A 22,803-nucleotide genomic window follows, 5' to 3' on the forward strand; every position below is an offset into this window, starting at 1 on the left:
GTCGCGGTAGAGACATAGCCGGTTCGACGGTCACGGAAGTGGGAGGCGAGGCCGTAGCGATCATTTGAGGAGACGCCTCTTCTCGAGTCGGGGACTCCTCTCCTTGAGTAGGCGCTTCTTCTTGAGTCGGCGCTTCCTCTTCCTGAGTGGGTGTTTCTTCTTGAGTCGGCGCCTCCTCTCCTTGAGTGGGTGCCTCTTCTCGAATCGGCACCTCCTCTCCCTGAGTGGGTGCCCCTTCTTGAATCGGCACCTCCTTTTCCCAAAGGGAAGCCTATTCTCGAATCGACACATCCTCTTCCTGAAGGAAAGCCTCTTCTTGAATCGGCCCCTCCTCTCCATGAATCGGCACCTCCTCTTCTCGAACTGGAGGCTTGATAGGGGAACCCACTTGCCGAGTACTATATGGACGAGGTGAGGTGGTATCCCCCGCATGTACGGATGTCAGCAGATTGGTCCATTGGTCAACGGCCTCAGGAGTCATCTCGACTACAACGAGATCAACAGAGCAAGCGTTAGTCTATATACTAAAATAACATCCATAATAACGATTCAAAATACCTGAGGTGGAAGTCGTAACCTCTAAGGCTGGTTCACGAGGAGGTTCAGCCTCCAGAGTAGGAGGAAAAGCTGACACATCCTCATCATAATCCCGGAAGGCATCATCCACGACGACATCACTACCACCGGGGTTATCAACATCCTCCTTCTCCCCCTCTTCATCTTCAGAAGAGACGATGGCAGTAACATCCATCGCCCTTGCATAAAGTCGGAAGAAACATGAGACGATCGAATTTAACTTTATGATTAAAAGATGAATAAGAAGAATTTATACCTTCCAGAATGATCGGTTGAATATCTTTGGCCTCGGCGGTCGAGGGAATCGGGGCAATGGGAGGAGTCACTCCCGAGCTTGGTTCAGGATCAAGTATGGCGTGACCCTCCCCCGCTTCGCCAGTTGTCGCCACCTCATCGTGGCGGGCCCGGGCCTTCTTTGGCACCTCTTCGTCAGAAGTCCTAATGTCTTCCCCCCATTGATGTTTCGGAAAAATTAGGAGATCGAGAGCAAAAGCCGGCATCTGCAGACGATCGACAATAGGGCCCCTAAGTTGCTCCAGGAGTGTCTCTGCCCGAACCAGCTCCTCTGTCATTTCAGTCTCTCTGTAAGAGGGGAACTGAGCGAGATCGTGTGGGGCTTGAAACTCCATGCCTGGGAAATTTCCCAACCCCTCATACAGCTCCGCATAAGCTTCCAAGTCTTCTTGAGAAACATCTTCAAAAACCACGGCTCTGTGCTCTTCTGGCATCGGTGCGCGAGGGACTCCTCATGAGCGATGCCTCTATGCCGTCAGACAAGAATCATGGGGATTGAACCCCTCTGGAGTTGCACTTGTGCTTCGATACCACTTACAATATGTAAGTGTATAGCGGAGCATGCGGTCGCTGAGCGGCAGCTCGAAACGCGCTCCAGTGCATCCCACGTGGGTCCAGAACCAACCCCGCACGCCATCGATCAAGCTCCATTAAAAACTCAACCCGGGGTTGATATTCCCCACATAAAATTGGTCATACCCAAACTAGAAGGCAAAATGATTAAGGAGGTAGTGTTCCACATAGAAGGATGAGCCCCTCCGGAGGATGTGATAGATTGGTCGAATGTTGACCAGCCATCGGAATCCACCTAAAGATAAGGCGGTGTGGTTATCTCCCGTCGACACGTCCCAAAGAGACTTGCTGTATCCTCCACCCAAGAAGTACGGGAAGCATCGGTAGAACCTATAGTTGTTGAAGAAAGACAAAGCTTTCCTCATATCAATAGTTTGCTTATACTTCCACGAGGAGTTCTCCAACCTTTGGACAAAGGGAATCAGCTTTCCTTCCTGACGTGCAGCCGGCGCACTCATTAAGCACTCACAGTGCTGCACAAACCATGCCATCAGATATGTGTACGACAGGTTGACATGGGGATGGGGAGTTTTGGCTACATCTTCTCCTCCCTCCTCTTCGATGTACGACACTCTGCAGAATTGTGTCGTCAACGTACGAAGCCCACTTCGAATGCATGCTACCATGGCTAGCACCGATGCATAAAATCATCCGTAGGCCAAACGGACCGCGGGATAGACGACCTCTACCAGGATCGCCTTAATAGAGTGTGTGGGAACCACACATCTTTTCAGCCACAACATGAGGTACCTGAAAAGAAAGGCCTTAGCTGATATCGGGGTCTTGGCATGATGATGGAACGATTGAAAGGTCGTTCCCACCTTAAACTCTCCTTCATCATGTTCGAGGGTTTCCAAGACCTTACCCCCGAATATTCTCTTCTCCACTTCCACCTGATCGTAAGGGTTTAACGACAAAATCAGCATCTTTTTATCGTCGGTGTTCAGAAACAAGTAATACTAATTCTTATGACTGATTCCCGGAGTCCTCTTCTTCTTTCCCTTGTGCTCTACTATCCTGACGGCATTTAGGCAGATGTGATAATGGTAGAGAAGTTCCCAGAGGGTCTCTACCACTGGGGGAATATTGTCAGAGAGAGACTCGATCTCTCGCTGGCCAGGAACGTAATCTTCATAGGGGAAGTCCCCCAACGGCAACCCCAGCACTTCATACATTTCATGAAGCGCCACACCCAATTCTCTATTGGGTGTGAAAAATGTGCCGCTGTCAGGGTAATATAGTTCCAATATGCTTTAGAACTGGGAGGCGTTGATCTTTAGGCTATGTTGTGTGACCCTAGTGGCACAGTACAACTATGTACCCTGCATATCAGAGTTCTCCTCTAGGATGAATTCCGTAATCCTAAACCACTAGGGACTGTAGCCGGCTGAAGAGTGGATCCACCCCGGAGCCCTGAAGTCCTTGGGGGGAAATTGCCCCACAGCTCTAAAGAATTGATGACGGAAGGTCTCCGCCACTACAACCGTCTCCCCCATCGGTAAATCGCTCTGCAGCAGACCTGGGTTCAGAACGGTGACGCGCTTGTAGGAGCTGTCAATACCGAACCCCGCTTTTGAGCCTGTGAAGATTTCACAGGTCACTCCATCCTGGGAAGGGGCCAAGTCCCAGTCCATCACTCTTAGCACCGAGAGTGAGCGAAGTTCCACCATTGAAAATCCTATCATCATGCTGGGGAGGAAATATCGTAAACCGTCCAATATGCGGAGCCATCTACTCTCAACAAGAAGCAGGGCAGTTGGGTCAGCCACAACATCACCAAATAAAAAGTCGGGCTTTTTCATCTCCAGACATTGGATATCCGTCAGCACTCCATCGGTAGTCAGTTCACGCAACATCAAATAGTGTCCCTCAGGCACCTTTTGCATCAGCTCATCGGGTCTGTCAGCATCGAACACTGGCACAGGTTCAAGCAGCAGGAACATAGGTAAGGCTGAGAAGCCCGTGCCACCAGCAACGCCAATGGCACTGGCCCCCGAGAGAGCTTCGTCAGAGAATGCAGCTACAAAACAAAACAAGAGAAGTTAGAGAGTTTTGGCCAAGTCCTTAAAACAGGCAGCCGACCATGTGCAGGCGAGCTCCATCAAGCTAAACTCGCCTAGCGCAGAGCTCGTCTGACAAAGGCAGAAGTTCGCCTGACAAAGCAGAGCTCGCCTGACAAAGGCAGAAACTCGCTTGATAATGCAAAGCTCGCCTGACAAAGGCAGAGGCTCGCCAGACCAAAGCAAATCTTACCTAACAAGCAAGCTCACCTGGATAGCGGAGCTTCGCCTGAGTAGACGAAGCTCGCCTCAAAAGATGAACAAATATTGTTCATCTTCTTCGCTCGTCCCCTAAGCTCACCATAACGGGTTTGGGCCATCCCGGAGGTGATTGTAACAGCAGCGACGGCGGAAGAGGAAGTCTTCCCTTTGGAAGCAACCTTCTTCGATTTGGGAGCCATCTCGATGTTTAGAGGGAACGAGGAGAGAGAGCACCCTGTTCTCGTCGAAGAGGTGAGCGATTTTCGAAAGCACACTGATCTCCCAAGGAGAGAGATGAAGGCTTTATATAGGTAGAGCTTCAACGGTTGAGATGCAACATCTCAACCAAAGCTAACGGCTCGGATCGACTGCAACGGTTCGTACTTCGATAGTTCGAATCGAACGGTCGAGAGCGAATCTCGGATCAAACGGTTCGAGTCTAGACCGACGAGGCGGTTCGCCTTCAAATCAATGACCAAGATCAAAGCTTTTTGAAATCAGCGACCACGGTCTCTCATCAAAACGACGATCCAGATCAAAAGAGCTGCCAAATCCACAGCTCAGGATCAAGAGTGAGAAGACGAGGCCATCCCGTCAGATCGCATTTATTACGATCTGACAAGCCCTCACCGCCTTAGCTAGCGAGTACAAAGCGCGCGCCTGCGAACACGTGGCCTGTCCATCAATTTTTAGGTGTTGCCTATGGGTTTGAGCTCGCATTCCAGTGCGAAGCTCACCTGACGATAGCTCGAGTTCGCTTGTAAACACGAATCTCGCTTGACGCTTGAAGCTTGCCTAAATTCGTTGAGCTTGCCCAAAGAGCTCAACTTAACAAAGGCGTCCGAACTCGCCTGAGTGAGAGAAACAATGAGCCTTTTCGTTCAAAGTATTCCAGACCACATTCAACGTGATTTAGGTCTGAAAACTTTGAAGGGGTCCTTGTAGGTAGTGAAAATTGCCTAAGTGTCAGAGCCCGCCTACCAAGATCTTGGGCTCGATTGCATTCAAACGAAGCCCAGCAGAGCTCGCCTACAGAGCTCAATCACCCATATTCACTGAGCCCGTCAATAGAGCTCAACATCGCCTGACTGACCTCGCCTCCTTATTAAGCTCACCCGTAGAGATCAACCTCGCCTCTTTATTGAGCTTACCCGTAGAGTTCAACCTCGCCTGTTTGTTAAGCTCGCCCGTGGAGATCAACCTCACCTCTTTATTGAGCTCGCCCGTAGAGCTCAACCTCGCCTGTCTATGGAGCTCGCCCGCAGAGCTTGGTCGCCTTTCCTTGTTGAGCTCGCCCGAAGAGTTCAACCTCGCCTCTTTGTTGAGCTCGCTCATAGAGCTCAACCTCGCCTTTTCATCGAGCTCTCCTGTAGAGCTCAATGTCTCCTGTTTATTGAGCTTGCCCGTAGAGCTCTACCACTCCTAATTGTTGAGTTCGCCCGTAGAACTCAACCTCTCCTTATACTATTGAGCTCGATGTAGGATATAAAAATTACCTTGACTACAGTAGGGCCTAAAAACTCAAAATTTGAGTTTGCCAGAGGAAAGAAGCTCGCTCGCGAGCTTGACTCACCAGCACGAGTCAAGATCGCGCGATCGCTGGGCTCGCCTGCACATCCGGGCAATCCGAGTCAAGTCTCCTCAAGAGCTGAGCCCGCCTGCATGGCCATGCGATCAACAAGTTCGCCAGACTCGCCAGAGTACTGGGCAGCTGCAATATCATGTACAGTGATGGACCTTCCCATTTTCTACGACGTGAAGGGAAGGAGTACAGTACTCGGAGCCCATCAAGTAGCCTCTCACAGTACAAGTGGCCAGTCAAATCCGCGCAGTCGCCTATCCTGCCTGCATACTTGACTCGCTTGCACAAGTTAAATTCATTTAATCGCCAAGTTCGCCTGCATACTTGATTCGCCTGCACGAATAAAGTTTGTCAGAGTGGCGAATCAAGTTCGTCTGAGTGGCTGAGAGTCGCCTGCATGGCCAGACGATCAACAAACTCACCAAACTCACCAGAGTACCTGGCGGCTGTACTGCCGCATACAGGGATGGGCCTTCCCATTTCCCGCGACGTGAAGGGAAGGATCACAGTACTCCGAACCCATCAAGCAGCCGCTCACAGTACAAGTGAGAGGCATGGCATCTCTCAACAGTACATGGTCACATCCCATGATTCAAGGGAGTGACCACGCCATCTCTCCTCTATTTAAGAGCCTCTACTGACTATAGGAAAGAGGTTCGTAGGTCATTGATTAATTCAATCAGTTAACCGGACCATCAGCTCTTAACTCCCGACCGAGTTGACGGCCTGCTCTTTGCATTGATCTTGCATTCTAGCATCTCCCTCTAGTTTTGAGACCTGATCGTCATTGAGCTCGGAGACTCGAACTCGACCACCACGAGCTTTTACTGCATATTGAAGCTCTCCTGCAACCTCGATCAAATCGTCCAAGGGAAGCAAACTCGGTGCGAGAATTGAACGAGGCATCCTATCGCTACCAAAGTCCCCACGTTAAACAAGGAGGGCATTCCCTCCGCTTCTGTTGTAATTTTGATTCATTTAGTTTGTAATAAACTATTCTTATTAATACAAATGAGAACCCTTATTTTGGGAAATTAAATTTTTACACCTACACTTGCCCGCAGAGCTCGATCTCGCCTATTTATTGAGTTCGCCCGCAGAGCTCGAGCATCGCCTGTTAGCTTGACTCACCCGCATGAATCAAGCTCATCAAAACATTGAGCTCGCCAGCATGAGTTCAACCTTGCCTGAATACTTCGCTCGTCTGCATGAGCCAAGCATGCCTGTAGGGAGTTCGTCCGCACGAACTCCGCTTGCCAACGAACACCAGCTCACACGTTGGTGGAGCCTGCCAGCCGACCTCGCTTGTTACGAACACCAGCTCACACGTTGGAGGAGCCTGCCAGCCGACCTCGCTTGTTCGCCAAGCTCGCCTGCAAGATCGGCTGAGCATGCAGACAGCTCTCGAGCTCGCCCATAGCTTTGTCATCCTCGCCTGAGCAATGCAAGCGAGCTGCTTGCTTGTGGGAGTTTTCCTACCCACTTCCCACGTCCTGGGTGATGATGAAGCATGGCTCTCACCTCCCCTATAGTGGTCACATCCCACAGCTAGAGGAGGGCATGGTGTTCCTCACCCACTAGTGGTCAAATCCCACAAATCAAGGGATGGACCATGTCATCCCTTGCCTATTTAAAGCCTCCTTCAGCCAACATGAAAGAGGTTGGACATAGGCTGGAGAGAGGTTGGTCACAGGGTTGGTGGTTGATTAGCTGGGCTTGGCATTGCTATTGGCAAGGCTCTTCAATCAGAGACCTGTTTTTGGGCTCACTTGCTTGGTAGAAAATTACTAGCTCTTTGCTTGGATTGTTGAAGTAGACTCAATGTGAACTCTCAGATTTGAGGCTCATCAGCTCTTTGCAAACTCTCGCATCATAGCTCTCTCCAAGCTCATGGCTTTGATACTTTTCAAGCTCGGGTATAGTCGAACTCGAACGCTCCGGAGCCTCTACTGCGCACTGAAGCTCCAACTGTAACTTCTATCGGATAGTCCAAGGGAAGCAAACTCGGCACAACCACCGAGGGAGGTGTCTTACCGCTGCCAACAAACTCACGTCAAACAAGGAGGGTCATTCCCTTCTCCTCTGTTTTAAAACATTGATTGTAGTTTGTAATAAGTTATTCTTATAAACACAAACGACCCCTCGAGCCGGGAAGTCAATATTTTTACGCACCAACAAGGTGCTGACACAACCACCAGCCCATACCTCGCCACTACTTCTCTGTACTTGGCTAAAGTGACCAACCTGCCCTTACCATTCAGTGAAAATTCAAGTACTATTCGCCTTCTAAAAGTGGGGCTCTCTCTGTTGAAAAACTACTCTAGAAAAGATACAAAGGAGGAGCTCTTAGTTCGGACTCTTCTTTTACCCCACTCAAGTTTACCATCTAACTTGATCATTGGAGGTACAATGGGGGAACCAGTCCCCATCCTCTCACGAGTTTCTACTTGTACAGACTCCTCAGCTACCTCATTCAAGAACTAGACATAAAGTCGGGGAAGAAGGCGCCCCCCTCATCAATCTCCTCTACTTCATCCCAAAGCGGATACATTTGACTATGTGATCACTAGTACATCAACAAAGTCTATCATCGAATCATGATCCATCAAATAAATAATATGTTTAACGTGCTTGTTAAAACAATTTTGTGTACTTATATTTTGTTTATTTCCCCCCTCTGAAGAAATTAAGGGTGCGAAAAAAGTCTGTATCAACGGACATATTCATATTTATCTGGATAAGGATATGGTTACTAATAATATTTATATCCGATAGTATATGGTTATGAATACGCATATTTAATAAAATATCTAGATTCGTGTCCGAAATATCTAAATATGTAGTGATCATACAATTGCAATTGTTTTGACCATTAGATCAATGGACTTATGGTTAATTTTAATGACCTAGGGATCCAACCTTAGCTTTTTAGATATAACAAACATATTAATGGACTCTCTTGTAGCATATTAGTTTTCTCATAGCTGTGTTGTATTCATATATATATTTTCTCTTATTTGGTCCATGTCCATTTCTGACTTTGGTGGATATAGACATGAGTTTTTCTTACCGTGACATATCCGTATTCGTATAAATACCTGTAAAATATGAATATGATAAGTACCATATATGATACATCTACACTTGTAGGAGATATACATAAAGGTGAGAAACTATAAAGACAACAAGAGCAACATTACTTGTGTATTTTATAATTTATCCTTGATTCACAGAGGTGATAAATTGTGTATTCACCAAGTCCTTCCAGTGACATGACCACATTGATAAGGACATTAGAAACTAGCAACGTCTGTGGAGGAGAAGTCATGCTCTAACTGAAAGAAGAGAAGTAGCAAGAAGATAATTCAACGTGGAAAACCAACACCCTTCTAAGACACAGAAACTGATGTGACAATCGACGTTTCGTAGTGACCACACCAAATATTTTGTCTGGCACACTATTGTGACTGTTGAGGTTATTAAGGATCTGATCTAGTTTAATACCCTTCAAGAAACTTGACCAATGAATGTCGCTGCAGCTGGATACAAGAATAGGATTTTGACTCCAAATACTGTAGGACGTAGGAGATAATAGGCTTTTGACTCCAAATACAGAAGATTGTAAAAGTTATCGTAGGTAGGTTGTATATGGGATTTTGATTCCAAATACAGTAGTAGAATGTAGGATTGGGAATTAGAACGTGGTATAGAAAATAGAACAGAAATTCATTTAACATAAGAAACACTTGAAAGGCATCTCCTCCAAACATGGGTCTCCTCTACCTTCTGTTCCCTCTTCTCCTCTCTCCAGGTAGTGCTGCCAACCTTGCCTACTACTTCTGTGAAAACAGTAATTACACTGAGAATAGCAGCTTCCAAACCAAGCTTAACCAACTTCTTTCTCACCTCTACAACACCTCCATCTACTACATCTTTGCAAATCTCACAGAAGGATAAATTCCGGGCCGTGCCTATGGCCTCTTCCTCTGCCGAGGTGACATCAGCCCCTCCACTGACAACGTACTACAAATATGCCCTTCCGCCAACCAAGCCACCTCTGGTACGACATCTTCCAGCTCCGCTACTCCAACGAGCCTTTCTTTTTCTCGTTTGACAACAACATAGCTACTTCCTATCCTGAGGGTCCGAAGGAAAATGACACAGCTGACGTGTTTCACAATGTTATGACAATTCCCCAGGATAAGCTAATATCAATCACACGAGCACGAAAAATATCGAAAACAAATGAACACAAAGATATACATGGTTCGACTTGTAGCCTACGTCCACGGGCGACGAAGGAAAAAAGCTTTACTAATTGTGAGGAGTACAAAGTGGACATTGTTTTAAATATCCCCGACATGGCCCGATATATCCTCCGATATATCCTTTTGCAGGGCTTGCTGCAACCGATATGGTCTTTAAATATCCTTTACCGCTTTTTGGCTATTTTGAGTGATAAATCACAGATATGACCGATATATTAGCCGATATATGGACCAATATATCTTTTTATATAGCTTGTTGCGAAATAATATACCGTGTTTTGAATTTTTGGGCGAGATATCAAGATTTCCCCATTATATCAAATGACATTTTGCCCTAAAAAAATAGATCGAATGTTGCAACATTGCTTTGCACTTTTGTTTGTTTTAGAAGGTTGATTAGTGATCCTAAACATATATTATTTATATTTTATATGCTTAAATTTCATTACATATGTTGAGATTACATTTTAATAATTATACTATGTATGCAAACATTCATTATGGCATTCTGATATTTACCACATATCCCCGATATTTCCCCGATATCCGCAATCCGATATGAATTTTGACCATTCGATATTTCTCCGATATCCGATATTTAAAACCTTGAAAGTGGATCTCTCAATCTCTCAATCCCAAATCACACCCCGAAAGCCTAATACAACTCTCAACTAAAGGAGCAAAAGAGAAGAATATCAAATAGGCTTCAAAAAAAAAACTCTCTTCTTGATTGGTGCTCTGAAGATTGATGAAAATTATTGGCTTGCAAGACTGTGCTTATATAGCCTTGAAGATCCCAACTCCTTACTGTCTAAAGAATAAGAGTTCTAATAGGAATAGAAGTCCACATGTCCTAAAACCCAACAATAGTCCAAATAGAAATAAACCTCTAATATGATTGGTTATGCAAAGTCTAATGTAAGTAGGACTCTTGATCAAAACAAACCAATCTAAAAAAGAAACTCCGAAGCAATATGGATTTGAGTATTTGAGGGAACATATAACAAATCTCCACTTTTCACTCAAATGCGTAGAAGATTTCACACTCCAAAATAAACTAACTTACCACTAGTAAAAAACGTAGCATCCTAGACAAAATCTTTTGTCTAGAATAGCCAGATTTCCGTCTAAATTGATTATCCTAGACGGAATTCCTGTTAGGGTTCTAGTTTGAACCTACACTCTTGTCTTGTTTTGATGATTTTACACACAATTTATAACTAATTTTGTATTCTAGTGATTGTGGCTTATTACAGTTTTATATCAGAGTTAAAGATTCAGATCAGCCATGTTTACAATCATTTAGGTATTATTGTATATATCGTATGTTATTTTCTAAAGCTCAATATATACTTATACACACACAGTTGTTTCGTTTCGTGAAAACAATGTGGCTTTGGTTTAACGTCATGTTTACATTGTATACTGTTTATAAAAACGTTTTACAAAAGTTTTGCAATACACATCTTTATCAAAATCAAATGTATATGTTTACATATTTACACATATATGTGCACATGTACTAAAACGATGATCTTTTACAAATGGCAAATGTAATTTCCAAAATTTCTTCACAAATATGTTTAATATCATGGTTATAAACTATTCCCAAAGTTTTATATTTTTTAGTGTTTATTTGATATTTTTTAACAAGGTTCAAAGTTAAAATTTTCTATGTACATGTTTATGAGTTGACTCATAAACAGTATTGAGTCGACTCACAAACTGCGCGTAGTTTACAATTTGTTTCTGATGAGTCGACTCACAAACATCATGAGTCGACCCATCAGGTTGAGTCGACTCATACCTGTCATAAGTCGACTCACAAACTGTCCTAGAAAATGAGTTTTTGTTCTGCTAAGTCGACTCGTGATCTTATGAGTCGACCCATGGTTTATGAGTCGACTCATGATTTTTATGAGTCGACCCATAAGTTGATTTTTAGCCTGTAACGGCTACTTATGAGTCGACTCATGAATAGTACTGAGTCGACTCATAACACTGTAACGGCTACTTTTAGTTTTTGTCTTCTTCTGGCTTTTTGGTCTTTTTACTTGGGTTCTTGCTGATGTTTTGGGATGTTATAAATACCCCAGTGCATTAAACATTCTGTCCAATGAAGAGATTTGTTTAATTAAGTTTACAAGTGTTTAAGAGGTGTTTAAAGCCTTGTTTTAAGCTTTGTTTCAAAAGAGAAGTTTTACACAAAGAAGAAGCTTTCAATTTCAATTGAGGAATTCATCTTCATCATCATTTCTTCAGTTCTTTGTGTTTATAGAGAAGTTTTTCTAAGCTCTTTTATATAGCTTATTGATTGTCAATTTCATATTCATATCTTGCTATATTAAATTGAATTAGAATTTTATTGTTCTCATTCATCACACACACCCTTATTGAGCTTAGATTATTTCATACAATATATTAGTGGGTATTGGTGTGTGAATTAGTGAGAGTGAGCTTTATTGTGTTCTCATTCATTATAGAGAACAAAACATTGTATTTGAACTTATATTGTGAGTATCATTTGTAATACAGTTATACACCGAGAGTAGTGTGTGGTAAGAGACAAGGTCGAATCCAATAGGAGTGGCGTCAGTTGGCGAACCTAGGGAGAGGTTGTATCCGAGCACTTGAGGAGGAGGACACGGGCTAGAGACCAACACTTAGTGTGTATAGTATGATTGCATAGTGATTGATTGTGAGAGTTTTCTGTGAGCTTGAAAATGGAGTGTGTAAAAATTCTGGCTTCAAAACCGGGTTGTGATAGTGAAAATCTCCTCGAGGTGAGGAGCGGAGACGTAGATCATGGGGGCCGAACATCGTGAATATATTGTGTGTTTGTGTTTGCTTGGCGATTCATCTTTATTTGTGCTCACATCATATATCGCTTTCATCTCTTTATTGTGTCACATTTATTTACACTTGTGTTTATATATCCTTGCATATATTTCACCATATAGGATATATCTCTTTGTTCTTATTGCATATTCTTGTTCATAACATATTGTATATCTATCTTGCAAGAATATCTTACTAATAAGTTTTATTTGACATAAAATCGGATAGATTAGCATAAGACCCTAATCACCCCCCCCAGGGTCTAACAATTCAGTCTCGGATGTTGGTCTAGTAAGTTTGCATCGAGAATGCGTCATTCTAGACGGAATTCCATCTAGAAAACTATCGTAGATGAAAATACATCCTAGACGGAACAAAATACGTCTAGAATAATTCTAGACAGAAAAGACAACCGTCTAGGATAATCCTAGACGAAATTCCATCTATGATACTCATCCAAGACGGAATTTCCATCTACGATACATCTATATGTCCTAGACAGAATTTTCGTCTAGGATGAGCATCTTAGACGGAATTTCTGTCTATGAAACAATAGTTTTTTTAAAGAATCTACTTTGCACGGCATATAATATCACATATCCTTGTGGACGATATTGCACAACACCAAATCATATTCATATCCAACACAATCTAATTATATTCCAATATCAAATCCATTATATTCAAATAATACATTCACCAAAATACTAGAGCGATACATATATTGTTTATATTGATAATAACTAATTTTCTCTTTATATATTTATTTAAAATGGGAAGTAAAGGAGGTATATTTATAATCTTTTTATATTTTTCTATCCTCTACTCCGCTGCTTGTGATATCTTACCCCTTCTCAAGGCTTCCCAAACATGGATGTTTAGCTGCTTGAATTTTACTTCTTGTCCGCTCAATCTGTACTGGTTCTTCGCCTATAAAATAAATATGTAAACAGTTCATATATTTTAAAAACAAAGAAATAACTAGAACTTGATGAACTTTCCAGTATTACATATGTAAACTATTAATACATATATTAAAACAAAGAAATAAACATAACTTGTATCTAGCACTTACAGTATCTTCATAATTCCTTCACTTCTATCTATTGTCATCAAATGGTACCTAGCCCTGAAATTGAAATGACAACAATGTGAATTCCTTTAGATCACAAAATGTACATTGTCGTTCGCTCCTGTAGCAATGATAAATATTTGTGATCGCATCAAGTTCTACAAGAGAAAATTTAATAAAATTAGCAAGGTTAATTAATAAGAACTAGAAAAAGGTAAAGATTCAAAACTTGGTGTTATTCTTTGATAAGATTATTTATATCCTGCAATTGTGGTATAAACCAGTGTTGCATTAGTATAAGCATGTGACTCTAGAGTCCATTTCACCTTTTTGTTAATTCTTCAACATTTTTCTTATTTTCAGGTTCCATACAAATTTTGCATTAGTATAATCAATAGTATTTATACATTAGAATACTAAAGTTATTTTAAGAGATACCTCACATTATTTTCTCATTGTCTTATACATATGATACACAATGAAATGATGAATTTAATGATATTTGATTCTCCAAAAAGAGCACTATACAGCTCAAAGCATAAGGCTAGACAGTGAAATTAGCAAATACATACATGGGAATCAGTGAAATAAATGAACCAGGCAATACTGAAAAAACGTAATCAACTCACTGATCAACATTTCTAGGTAAAATAATAAATCAGAGAAAGCACAAAGTAATGTAACTGGATGCCTTACATAATGTAAAATTCTGTATGTTTCATAGCGAATGTATTAACTTTCATAAAATCAAAAGGGGGCAATGAACATAATAAGTAAAATACCTTCGAAGTGAGCTCATCCAATGCAGGATAAGCAGCAGTCACCAATTCTGTTGTTCGAGCATCATGAAAGCTACAAATTGCTTCCAAAGCAACTTTGTCATAAGCCCCTCACAATTGAAAGGAAAAAACTCTATCAAGAAACAATACCTTCACTATCGGGCTCAGGAAGCATTTCCCCTTCATAAGAACTAGGCTCAAAATTAGTAACAGCTTCTCTTCCATTACATTCGATAGCCGCTTTGTCATAAGCCTAGATGTTTTAAACCAAGAAACGAAAAGCAGAGGATTTATATTGGAAGGGACCGATAAAAACTTAACTTTAAAGAAATTTACTGCAACAACTAAACAAATCCAAATCTCTTGTAGGACCTTGCAGCTTCTATTTCGCTGTTGAATAACCCAAGGTATATGTACCTGCATGCAAGCATCAGGTTCTCATCGGTAACCTTGGGTTTTCCAAAACCTTCTCTTTTAGCCTCACTCACCATTACCATGAGGCTACTCTATATAACTCACCCTTACTCTCGAGTGATTCACACACAATACAGACATTACGATAAAGAAGTAAGATATTGAATTGATTCGACAAATTCCCAAGAAAAATATAAAGGAGATAATGATTCATACTTCTTGCCAAGGAATTGGCCCATCCGAGTCTCCCATCGACCACATTTATGAAGAGTAACCCCTCAGTATTTTGAGCTTCCTCTTGAAAACCCAGTGCTCTATCAATGAAGTATGTGAACAAATTCCTCCTTGGTCAAGTTCCTCATCTGAAACAAATTCAACCACAGTCAATATACACAACAAGTAAGTTCCCTCCCGTTCAAATAGCAAACAACCTAGCACAAAGCTCACCTGCTTCAGATCCTCATCATTGTCACTTAGATTGAAGTTGATATCAGCATCAACACCTTGAAACTATATTCCAGAACGATCATATGCCTGCATATAAATAAAAAGAAAAAATTCACAACTTTCTAGGAAATATAATAGGGAAAATTTGCAAAATAGACCGTTTTTATAAAGTAATTAGCGAAATAGACCGTTTTTTGAAGTAATTAGCAAAATAGACCGTTTTTTGGCAAAAGAGGTCGATTTTGAAAAGGGGTTCAGAAAACATACGGGACTACTAGTCCCGTATGTTTAAAGCTAACTAATCTAACGTTAAGTGCACTCAGAAAATATACGGGATTACTAGTCCCGTATATTTTGTGTGCACAAATCAAAACTTACGGGACTAGTAGTCCCGTACGATTTTCAGAGGCAGCTAAGCCTATGCCTAGCAAATCCACGGGACTACTAGTCCCGTGGATTTGGCAAGCACTAAAGCTGCTCTGCAATTTATACGGGACTACTAGTCCCGTATAAATTTTTTAGGTATCGAATTTGAATTGAAGTACTCTATGATATCAATATATTTCAAAGAGATATTAACATTTGGATTTTTTTGCAGTTCGAGTGGCAGCCATAAACCCCTCACCTACCTCATCTACCGCTGATTTGTATGGAGGGCCACGGCATATGGAGGGCCAGAGTTCCTCTCGTTTGTTTCAAGATTGTGGAGATGCACGTACTCGATCGCGTGTTTAGACAGTTTGTACTCGCGCAACATGCTCCACAATATGTCGAAAAAATAGAGAGAAAGGCGACTAAAGGTGGACATCAGATTGACTGGCAGCGCACGCATCAATCATACATAGCTCGGTGGAATGGTCGGCATCAACTTATTGTCGATCCACTTTATCCTCCGATGGAAGAAGTTGATTACATTAAATGGTATTGGGGGATTACCAGACGTTGGATAATCACTCAAACTACGCCTCCAGTCGACGAAATCGAGATTCGCTCCCAACAATCCCGATATGTACTAAGAGGGGTAGATGAGAGACGATGGGTAAGTTAAATTGTCAAAATTATCATAGAATGTCAATCTCTTCTTAGCTTATGGTTTCTAATATAAATATTTTTATGTAATTGTAGATAGATGCTATGGATGAGGTCGAGGGGATTGCAAATGAGGGCATAGCTACCGCCACAGGAGATTCAGTACATGTATCGATATTGCATCGGATAGTGGCGAGAGTTCATAAAGCTTTTCAACAAACTTATGAGGATCGACATGACGGTCGTGAGCAGGTAGATCTTGACGATACTCTATATGTACGCCGATGTAGGCGCGGTAGACCTTGCACGCACGACGATGAAGCCGGTCCGTCACAGCAAGCTGGTCCATCACAGCAAGCCGGTCCATCACAGCCCCACACACAACCGGAGAGCGAGCATATTCAAGCTCAAGTCGAAGGAGGACGCCGACGATCTCAACGAGTGCGAAGAGAGAGACAACGGGGGAGGGGTGGATTTTTTATTTGTTAGTTTTTCCACTAAGATATATATTGTCGTATGGATTTATTGACCTTGGATTTGTTTATCTTAAACTACATATTATCTTATGGGTCGACTTGAGACATTTGGATTTGTTTAGCTTAGACTGGTATATATTATCGTATGGATTTGTGATGTGTATTTTTGTCGGACTTTGGATGTGATGTGTATTCCGTTGGATTTGTGTTGTGATGTTGTTGATTACGTCAGATTTGTGTGGTGATGTACTCTATGATGAGATTTGTGTTGTGATATTGTAAATGATATCTTTTTGGCAAAAATTTTGGTTGTAATCGATAAATGAGGCCCATGCATGTTTGGTGTATGTTTGATCCTGCCCAGCAAATCCACGGGACTAGTAGTCCCGTGGATTTGCTGGGCAGTGGCTTTAGCTGCTCTGCAAAATCCACGGGACTAGTAATCCCGTGGATTTGCTGGGCAGTGGATTTGGCTACTCTGCAAAACGTACGGGACTACTAGTCCCGTACGTTTTGTTAAGAAACAGAAAATATACGGGACTAGTAGTCCCGTATATTTTCTGAGTGGACTAATCATAAGATTAAACATACGGGACTAGTAGTCTCGTATGTTTTCTGAACCCTTTTTCAAAATCGACCTCTTTTGCCAAAAAAACGGTCTATTTTGCTAATTACTTCAAAAAATGGTCTATTTCGCTAATTACTTTATAAAAACGGTCTATTTTGCAAATTTTCCCAATATAATATAGCTACGCAAAAAAGGATCAATCTCGAGCCCCAATCAAACAAAAATAAATGAACCTTGCAGTAGCGTGAGCAGTGTCAAATCCTCCTGAAAAACACAAACATAAATTAAATCAAACGAATCAGAGCAACCACAAGTGCTTCAATCCTCACTTAATGCGTCAAATCCTCACCTAAATAGACCTGCTTGTCACAGTCCCTGAGCAAAACGCCAACTTTAATCATTAGGAACTTCACAATAATCCAAAAATAATCAATCCCATGTAAAGAAAATTGAAATTTAAAAAGGAACACAGACCAAATATGAGACTCCCATCTCCCGATCCTTCTACAAAAAGTAACCCCTCTATACTACGAGCTCCTCGACCTCAGCCCTCACTTGTTCTTCTTCCCTTGGTGTTGCGGCATCACGTGCTGCCCCGTCGCCTGCACGTGCTGCAACCCTAGATCCGCCCAATGCGCCGCCCTCGACGACGACGACGACGACGACGACGCCGCAGCCGGAAACAGCTCCTTCGTCACAAAACCCTCGGCCTCCTCCTCGTCCCGGTTACTCCTCAGTATCCCAAACTGAAGCCCTTAGGGTTTGTGTGCTTTAAAATTATTTAAAAAGTGGGGCTAGTATTTCAGACGGAATTCTTTCTAGGATGCATCCTAAACGGAATTTCTATCTAAGAGGGTAGCCTTATTTAAAAAAAATTAAAACACTAAAACCGTCTACTTTGCTACTATAGATGAAAAATCCCGTCTACGATGTTGTATCCTAGATGGAATATTCTAAACGAAAAATTTTTGTCTAGTTTAACGCAAACTAGACGAAAAAAAACTCCGTCTAGAATATTTCGTCTAGGATGTGAGATTTTCTACTAGTGTACTCACCTTCTCCAATAGCCCTACAGGCATGTAAGTGCGGCATGTATCGATCAGGTCCAAGCCCTGCTTGAACTAGCTAATTAAAAGAGGCCTCCTCAACAAATCGACTATCGAACTCGGCGAGATTGAATTAGGATTTTTAGCAAACCCTCAGCTATCAACGGACTTGATTTGTCTTTACCAACTACCGTTTGAGTTGGACTAGCCATGCTCTTGCTCTTAGCATGGTAAGTTGTCGAGAAGCTTCTCTTAGGATCAATGCTAAGATTTCTCCTCTATCCTTAGCTTTTTGAGGTGTTTGGACGTAGGGAACAGTTTAACCTCGTGTACCAGTCGGAGGTTCACGGAGAAGCACTTTATACTCATATACTCATCAGAGTATTGATAAATGTGCTGGAAATGAGTGGAGGATGCAGCAGGCGAGACACTTCAATTTGGCTGGGCCCTTTGGGCAAGACAGCGGAATCTATCTCATTTGTGCGAGATAGCTTTGGCTATCTCGCTCAAAGCAAGCGTGATCAGGCTGAAGTATTATAAGTCCAAAGCTCGCAGTCTTTTGGGCCCTCTTTGCCAGCTCTTGTAAGTTTGAATCCTCTGTAAAACCCTAGAAATAGAGTTTCCAAGTCTTCTTCTTCCCTATCTCTTCAGTCTTGATCGAAAAGAGGAAAATCCCTTTAGGGTTTCGAAGTAGTTCGAGCACTTGATCTCTTTGCTTTTGTTTGTTTCCTACACACTGTGTTTTCCCTTGATTCTTGATCAAAACCGAGTCTAGGGCTTTTATTTGGGATCTATCCGAGCTTTTGTTTGAGTTGTTTCTCAAAACCCTTAAGATTTCGACTAAAATCCCATCTTTGATGATGTCTCCAAAGAGATCCGTGGCTTCTAAGGGCAAATCAGTTGCCCGATCGTCTAAGAGGGAGGTGTTGGCCTTCTTGTTTTGATGATGTTCAACAAACAATTTACCACTAGTGTTGTTTGTCTAGTATTTGTGTTTTCTTATTTATTATAGACAAACAATGTAGTTGGAGGATGGATGGAATAGAGCTTCAACGATCATATCCAATGGAGGTTGGAGGAATAGTGGAGTGAAGCCTTGCAATTCAAAGTTAAAGATCAAGTTCAAGCTTCATCCGTGAGATTACCAAGTCAAGCATATTGAAGACCAATCAAGCTTGGGTAAATTAGTTTAGGGCTTATATTATGTGTGTTAATACTTCAAGCTCAATATCACACACACACACGTTTGGTTTGGTTTATCGTTGTTTTGAATTATAGACTTAACAATATTATTTTATATATTTTATCAAGTCTATAAATCTATTGGAAAGTTTTCAAAACTTTGTTTAAACTCATTTTGTCAAGATCAAGCTTTTACAAGTCCATACTTATGTGATTTTGCAAAATAATGAGATTCCACAATTGGGAAATGCAAATTGAAAAATTCTTTTTTGTAACATGTTCAAAATCACATTTGCAAACATTTCCCAAAGTTTCATCAAGTTTAAAATTGATTTGTTATGTTTAATTGAATTTACAAAATCATGTTTTTCGTTCTTACATGCTCGTGCATGTTTTACAAAACAGATGATTTTTTATAAATGGGAAGTGATATTCAAGAAATTCTTTCTTTGATATATTTATCTATATGTTTAGAAACTTTCCTCAAAATTTTACTATTTTTGGAGTTGATTTACTGTGCCCAATTGATTTTACAAAATCGTGTATGTCGGCAGATTTTCAGAAACTGTATATCTGTGTTCAAATATTTATTTCTCTCAACTGGGAAATGATTTTTCATAAATTATTTCTCTAACATGTCATTATACATGTCTAGAAGCTTCTCACAAAATTTCATAATTTTTGGAACTGATTTACTATTTTTAATTGATTTTACAAAGCTAGATACACAAATTTCCAGAATGCTGGATTTTGGGGTATTTTGGTCTTTTCAGCCTATAACGGCTAGTAACGGCTAGTTTTTGATATTTTCGATTTTTGGGGGTTTATGGCGGGTTTAAGAGGCTATAAAAAGCCCTTAAATTTCATTGTTTCTTATGGATATTTAAGAGAGTTTTAAAAAGTGTTTTACAAGTTTGTTGAAGGGTTTTTAAGTTTGTTTCAAGAGTTTGTTTGTGAAGAAAATTCCACAAGAGCTTGAGGAGATCATCTATTGAAGTTTGAGCTTCCAACTATTCTCCCTCCACCTCTTGATCTATTGAGAAGTTTTCTAAACTCTTATCTAGTTTTACATTTGCTTAGTTATTTGATTATCTTTCTTTAAAGCTAGTTTTTATATTAGGTTTAGATTTGATTTTAATCTCATTGTTACACACACCCACATGAGCTTATTATATTTGCATTCATAATATAGTTGGGTTGGTGAGAGTTGTAACATTGAGTGTGAGCTTTCATTGTGTTCTCATCCATAGTTGAGAACAATCATTTCTTGTATCGAGCCTTATTGTGAGATTCACTTTGTAATACACTTGTACACCGAGAGGAGTGTGTGGTGAGAGTCGGGGATCGTTCCAAGAGAGTAGCATCGGTTGACGAGCCTAGGGAGAGGTTATAACAGAGCACTTGAGGGAGACACGGCTAGGTCCAACACTTATGAGGGTGTAGAGTGTGATTGCAAGAGTGTCGATTGTAAAGTTTTCGGTTAGCTAGAAAACCGAGTGTGAGGTGTAAACGTTATTCGGGTGAACGTAGAAAACCCGGTTGTGATAGTGGATTTTTCCCCGGGAGTGGGGAGCGGAGACGTAGGACGGAAGGTCCTTTGTATATCCTTGCATATATCTCATAGTATATCTCTTTGCTAGGATATTTACCTTTGTTCATATTGCTTATTCTTGCACATAACTCTTTTATATCTATCTTGCAAGAATATACTTGTTAATTAATTTTAATTGGCATTTAAATCGGATTAGATTAGCATAAGACCCTAATCACCCCCCCTCTAGGGTCTAACAATTGGTATCAGAGCTTGGTGCTCTTTGATTTAAGGTCTAATCGCCTTGAGTTAAAGATCCAAGTTATATTTTTGTGCTAATCTTGTTTTGATTGCATTTGTATCTTGCTTGTATATTTTTACAAATTATGGATATGAATGATGCATCTTGTTTAGGCTATGATTCTAGTATTGCTCCTAAATTCAATGTTTTCCCCTATGCTCAATGGTGTTTTTGATTCAAATTATTTGTTCAATCTAAAAATATCGATTTATGGGAAATCATTGATTGTGCTTATATTGTGCCCACGTTGGAGAAATCCAAGTGGAGCAAACATGATAAAAAGATGTTTATTATGAACAAGCTTATGTTAGAATTTTTATTAAATGCATTTGATTCATTTATGTCTAACAAGCTTGATTCTTTTGATAGCGCTTATACATTATGGAAATTCATAGAAGCGCATCAAGGAGACTTGGAGGCGATCCGACAAGCTTTGGAGGATCCCGCTTCAAGTTCATATGGAGCCTCATGCACACGGCCACTAGGCGATAGCCCTAGTGAGGTTTGCGAGTTCGAATCTATTAATGATTTACCTAATGATGAACTTGCTTGCGCTAGTGAAAAATTATTGCATGCCTTTAATAAATTGCAAAATGATTTTATTGATTTAAAAAGCAAGCATGAAGATTTAAAATCCGATCATGAGAAGTTAGCTTCCAAATTTGATATCATTTCTCAAGAAAGTATTGCTCTTCAAGAAAACAATGATATGTTAAATTTGGAAAATAAAAATTTGAAATTGGATATTGCTAACTTGACTCATGACAAAAATAATGCCATGTTAGAAGTAGAGAACATACAAAATGATACTGCTTCTTTTATAAATAACTATTTATGTTCTACTTCTAAAAATGCATATGTGCCTAAAAATGAAGATTTGAATCTTATGAATAAATGCATTTCATTTTTAGATTCAACTTTAAAAACATGCATTAATAATCATAAGAGGCTTATGGATATATGTGCCAAGTCTAAGTCATCATCCACTCACTATGCACACATATATAGCAAAGTTTACAAATGCTCTATTTGCAGTCGTAAAGGCCATCTTGCTAAATTTTGCTATGATGCACACAAACATAAAAATGTCAATGCTCCTTGTGCATCTCATGTAGCTTCTTCATCACATGTACACACAAATGCACCCATTGTTCATCATAAGCATGCTAGTGTGTTCAAGTGTGATCATTGTGGTCGTTTTTGTCATTTGGCCGAATATTGTTTTGATTTAAAAAATAAATCTCATTTGCCAAATGTTTCTAGTAGACCACATGTTTTTAAATGTGATGTTTGTGGTAGGTTTGGACATCTTGCTAAATTTTGTTTTGATGTGCAAAAAGTTCCTATTTTGCAAAATGCTCTAAAGAAACCATCTTTGTTTAATGATGTTTCTCATTTGCGAAATAATTTAAAAGAAAAATCTTTATTTGCAAATGATTCTCGTGCACGCCCACTTGGTCAACACAAATCATTTAACCCTCTTCAATGCACCTATTGCAATTGGAAAGGTCATGAGTATAATTTTTGTTTTGACCGTGCTAGTGCACCATATGCGCCTAAACGGGT

The 22,803-nt window shown here is 40.9% G+C and overlaps 1 long non-coding RNA gene across 4 annotated transcripts; it reads right to left on the reverse strand.

Annotated features, from left to right (window-relative positions):
* On the reverse strand, positions 13,138-17,926 carry LOC109824898. Of its 4 annotated transcripts, XR_002242819.1 has the most exons (10): positions 17,652-17,926; positions 17,527-17,552; positions 17,411-17,441; positions 15,105-15,191; positions 14,874-15,019; positions 14,616-14,660; positions 14,394-14,496; positions 14,247-14,326; positions 13,468-13,521; positions 13,138-13,322 (listed from the first exon to the last, which is right to left on the reverse strand). It is a non-coding gene; the product is annotated as an uncharacterized LOC109824898 (long non-coding RNA). The 4 variants fall into 4 exon arrangements; XR_002242818.1 differs by lacking the exon at positions 14,616-14,660 and having other exon boundaries at positions 14,247-14,316; XR_002242817.1 differs by lacking the exon at positions 14,616-14,660.

This window comes from Asparagus officinalis, chromosome 10 (genome assembly GCF_001876935.1).
Source record: "Asparagus officinalis chromosome 10, Aspof.V1, whole genome shotgun sequence".
NCBI lineage: Eukaryota > Viridiplantae > Streptophyta > Magnoliopsida > Asparagales > Asparagaceae > Asparagus > Asparagus officinalis.